The sequence below is a fragment of the Seriola dumerili genome, unplaced genomic scaffold (genome assembly GCF_002260705.1).
Source record: "Seriola dumerili isolate Sdu_G_001 unplaced genomic scaffold, Sdu_1.0 BDQW01000138.1, whole genome shotgun sequence".
Lineage (NCBI taxonomy): Eukaryota > Metazoa > Chordata > Actinopteri > Carangiformes > Carangidae > Seriola > Seriola dumerili.
In genome coordinates this window covers 11,047,846-11,053,601 of record NW_019174393.1, presented here as the reverse complement: position 1 = coordinate 11,053,601, position 5,756 = coordinate 11,047,846, and positions in this window count along the sequence as shown.

The window sequence follows — 5,756 nt, the reverse complement described above, 5'->3', positions numbered from 1 at the left end:
TATTACAAGGTGACACGGTCAGTCACCTTCTCTCTATGAATGCCTAGATTTCTAAACAGCAGCTTACTGGCTCACAGTGTGTATGTGCCTTTCTTAAATTCAGGGGTCACTTAAGGGCCGCATGAGCAATCTTCCCTGTCAGTCTGGGAACATTATTTAAAAAGTCTTTTCTCGTAGCAGTCTATAAAAGCTGTGTGTAGCAAATGACTCTGTCCCTTAGTCTCCACTGTGGCTTTTAACAGGGCTATCTTGCAGAGAGAGGCAACAAGGGGACAATGTAATTTATTAGTCCACACATGTGGATTTTACACAGTCCAGACACACATTCTGCACATCCACTGTCCAAAGGCCTGCGCTCACAGAGTGAATATACAGTGTATCCTAAGACTGGGAAAAGTGAAAGTGGTTTCATTTGTATATTAGCACACTGCAATTCATATTGAAATACCAGTAGAAAATATTAGTTTGTTCATTTTGATGTTGTTACTGAAAGAAATAATTTGACACTTGGGAAAGACGCTTATTAGCTTTATTGTTGAGTGTTAGGTGAGACAGTCTATTTCCTGGAGATTTTTCGTCACTTTGAAGTTGCTAGGCAACCAGGACACACACACACACACACACACACACACACACACACACACACACACACACACACACACACTCACACAGTAAGTTACTGCGCTTGGCCAAGAAATAGTCTGGCACCAAACATGAGACTGGTTGTGATTTTCTCATCTTACTCTTGGCAAAAAAGTGAATAAGCATATTTCCTTTTAAACAAAGACCAAGTAAATCTCCCATGCTGTTTACTAAGCCTCTGGTCAAGGCTTAGTAAACAACATTATAAAGAAACAAAAAACATTTTGTAAAGAGCCCCAGTGCTTCTTGTCTTTTGTTGGCATATAAGAAAAATTCTGAGAATGTTGTTCTTTATAGATTACCTTAATGAATACTGGGAATTTGGGATTTTAGTTTATTAGGGAGGGTTTTTATATCCTTGATGTTGTGCTAGCATCGAAAAAGAGGAAGTTTAAACATTGTGTGTGCTTGATTTGTGCTTGCTTGCAAGTGTGCGTGTATTCATTCATGTAGACGGTGCTAAAACGTGTCTATTATTTGTGGGTCCAAATGTCTGACAAAACGAAATAAGCGAATGGCGAGAGTTCCACTGTCAGACGAGGAATAATTGTCTAGGAGAGAAACGCAGTTTATAGATGGAATGGGACTGCTATAGAAGCTGACAACAAATTCATAACATGATACAGCGAATAAGGTAAAGTCGTTTATTTTTTAACCATGTTAATTGAGGAGGGATATTGCTGATCCAGGCCACCACCTAATCTGCCATCTTCAAGTGTGCTTAGTGTGTTTTGGACAGTGGCTACAAGCTGTAGGTATATATTATTTATAATATGTTATTTGATCAAAAACATGCATTTTTACGACATGATAATGTTTGTGTGAGGCTTTTTTGGTGATTCCTTTTCTGGGGTGAAGTTACTTTCAGAGAAATAAAATCCAACTTCACTGGGGGAGAAAGTCAAATTTGAACATATCGAATTTTGGCAAAAGCAGCTTCCATCCAACAACATTGGTATTGGTCATTAAGAAAAGTTTTCCAACAGAATCATTTTCAAGACTTGTTTCACAACTAAACCAAACATTAGCGACTTTCTTGGAAAAAGACCCGCTGGCTGAGGGTCACTGCTTCAGTTTAGCTTAAACCTTTCATCCAAGGGGCAAAGATTTACATAATTAATTCCCTCTCTATCCTCTGCTTCACATTGGACAGGCCAGGGTTGTCCAGCTGTCTGTGTCTGCATTTTGTGTTACGCTCGTGTGCGCGCTTGCATGTGGGGTTCGTGTGTTCAACAAGGCTACGCAAGGTTCCCTAAGATGGTGCCAGGAACACAGAGAGAGAAGCAATGTCAGGGACTTAATAACATAATCCCTACAACCTCATCACAACAGCAGGGGAGACGTCTTTGGAGTCTAATTTAAAAACAACATAAAAATGAAGCCACACTGTTCTTTTCCCCACTTTCTTGTGTTAATTAATTTTCCCCTGCTGCTGCCGTGCCTTCATTTGTATGGTGTTGCCATCTCTGCCTTGAAGAAATATTTACAATGCAAGGAAATAATGGCTCTTACTTTGCTTTGTCTGGTTTCTTTGTAAGCTCTTTTGCTCCAATCTATAAAAACATGATTTTGCACACAAGGCTTACATAGATTTAGTAGAGTCCTGGCATTGATTGGAGATGCAAATTGCCAACCTGTGAAATCCTTCAGGCCAATTTCCATATACTCCTTGCTCGAATAACAAACAATAAAAACAAGGAGTGGAGGGAGTGGAATAATATATTTTAACAATGCCGAGCAGGAGAAAACAGTTTGTGGACAAAAATGAAATTCACTGCATTAACCTCCTCTAAAATTAAAGGCCATAACAAAGCTATGGCTTGCTGTAGTTTCACTCTTCCTGTAGAGTTTTACGACTATACAGCTGCATTTGTCTGCAAGGACTTTTCTATCAAATAATGCAGAAGTACTTGTGAGGTTTAATATTGGAATGCTATGATTAAAAGTGAAAGTAAACCTTATTAAATGTTGTTGAGCTTTCGTGTATTATGCAGACAAACACAACGTTATCACAAAAGTCATTATACAGCCTGAATTCCTGCAACCGTTTGATGGCAAGGGTTTGTATTCTGTAAAATCCCAAAGCGGGGCATTGATTCACAGAGTGGCATTTTCCTTCCAGGAGTCATCCATTTTGCACAGAACAATAACACTGTCATGCATTTCATTCTTCTCACATGTCTGGACCTCGCTCGTGTGCCAGGCGAAATGAACAGAGAACGTTCTTAGCCAACAGCTGTTGACCCTTAATCTGACCTGGGAGACTTGTGCAAACCTCTGGCACTTGTCCGAGTCAGTGCACACTCACACGTACACACATCCATGGGTAACACTTTTTTTTTTCTATGTGGGGAGAGATATCAGCCTGACTGAACGTTATTGAGACCCAGAGGACTACATGCAGTCAGGCACACGCACACACGCATGCAAGCACGCACACACACACACACACACACACACACACACACACACACACACACAGAGGTAGCTACCAGAGTAGGACGCAACCTTGAAAAAGCTCTGCTCCCCGGGGTATTTCCCTGAATGGCCTGTTTGCAAGAGCAGAACAATTGCTCATTCACTCCATCTTTTCATCCCTTCCTCCATCCTTCCATCCATCCTGGGAAAAGAAAGAGTGAAACCTTGATTCATGAGCCATGAGCTCTGTGACAGATGTTTTCCTGGGACACTTCACAGGGACACAGGGACATATGACATTTGAGTAACAAAAAAAACTCAGGAAGCCATGGAGGAACAAATTGTACCGCTGGGATTAATCTTCTGTATATAATCTTAAAATGAATATTAACTATACCTAACGCAATATTGTTTTTGAGCATCAGTGCAGTGGTAGGTTATGACACACAAGGGCATTCATGCTCATTTTCTAGATTCCACCCCACATCATACAGGTGTCCAAACCAACCGATACAAGTTGCTATTGCAGAGACAAGGTTATGATTCCTCACTGGCTTCCCATTCCTGAACACTTCCAATTGACTGTTCTCAATCACAGAAACCCTAACTAGGCACAGCAGACTTGACAATCTTTGGCTCTCTCCCCATGCCAAAGTGTTGTGCATGGGGCTGTAATAAGGGTGATGCTAGGCATTTAATGAGTTTAGAGAGTTTGAGTTTGAAAACTGAAAAAAAAGAGAGCAAAAGTATGAGGAAGGAATTAAACTGTGCGTCTTATCAAACTTAAGCTGCAAATGTGAGCATGCCCAGCTAACTAGATTACTACCTGAAGTAGTAACCTAGCATTATTTTATAAAGTTAATACCCCAGCCAACAGATAGTGCTACATAGTGCTACACTCAACCTCCACTCCTTTTCTTTGTCTTTGAAAATATATTCAAATGTAAATCTAACCACTATGTTGCTGGTCGAATTATGATTTTTTATAGTAAACTTTCAAACCATCCAACCATTACGTTAGAACAACTAACATGTTAATTTCATTTAATGTTGAAAATACTATAATACTGAGGATAACTAATTGTACCCTGCAATACAGAGGGTTTTATTTCTGTCTTGTAAATGGATCATCAGCTGGTAAGGACGTAATTTTTTGCCTGAGACATGTAGCGTTAGTGTCAGTCTTTTAGCATCATGTAGGAAGCGAAAATTACGTAAGACCCCCGGTCCTGGCTTCTTGTTTTAAAAAAAAAAATCATCTGAAAACATTATAGCTGGATACAAAGTTTGCGACTAATATTAGTATTAGCTTACACTAGCTAGCTACACCTGACTAAATCTATTAGCAACAGTTAAACACATCAAGTATTTTACAGACTTATCGACATGACTGCATACTACATTGACTCAGAAAACTTTCTGTTTTATTAAGCCTAAATGATGGCAAAACCTAGCAAGGAGAAAACCTGTGAGAAGGATTTTATGGTGCCTCTGTTACTTGAGGTGATGCTAACGCCCACCTGCATCTATATCATCTCTCTATTCGCTTTTCTAAGCTCCTTTGTAAAAGGTTCATCTCAAAAAGTCATGTAAGGTTATCTCCACCAAGGTACAATCCCAGCCATAATGAGGCTCAAGCACTGAGCAGAATAAGGGGTCGAAATCTAAGCTGTGGCCTCACTTGGCAGCAAATCAGCTCTTACTCCTACAATTTGCCATGTTAAGTGATGACTTGCTTAAGAGGCTTGTTTGACAATCCTCATAAGACATTGGAAGGAGATAATAAAGCTGCTGATATGAGATCTGACCAGTCAAATGTTACTATGATTCCATATCACATAATATATCATATCTACTGTAAGCCTTTTAAAGTAATGAAGGATCCTATTCTGGTTTTGCCTCTGTTAGCTTTAGGATTTCCTGCATCATTTTCCTGTTTTACCTTTTCTCCATTGTCATGTTGATTTAGAACACATTCATGCTTCAGTTGTACTGGACCACGGCTGAATGACCAGGCCCCCCACACTCGTTCTGTGATACATTCTCTCTCTCTCTTTCTACTCTTTCTCCCTCTATGGTGTTGGCTAGGTTCTGTCCTTGGCTCAACCTGCCCCCAAAACGAGTATACATTTGCATGCATTAGCGCTCTCCCGTGGCTTGCCTGCTACCCGCTGTGCCGTCGAGTCTGATTAATGATCCGAGTGTGCCACTTCTCACAGCAGCCGAGCAGGCCGCCTGCCTGTGCTCACATCAAACATCCAAACGCAGGCAAGAATTTAGAATTTCGTTTGCTAAAACAAAAACAAAAACATATGCTTGCTTACATGCACGCAACGACTAATACTTATGACATATATGTAAAAGTATGCGTGCATTTTACATGATCAAATGCATTTACATGTGGACACACTCTCATGCACAGGTAGCTGTATGTCATGCAGGTACCAATAGTTTCTGTATGAATGAATACCTACTCACCTACAGGGAGCGCTGCTTCGGGCCATTACATTTTAAATATGATCACATAACTTTTTCAAAGATAACATTGCTCACCTTACCTCTATGCAGCAATTAAAACCAGACGTGGTAGAGGATAGAAGGTTTTTTGAAACAGGACCCGAGACACTTTATTCATTATGTACGATGACTGCACATGAATTCGTCCTGGTGACACTGCTTAATTAGCAAAGTAGTAT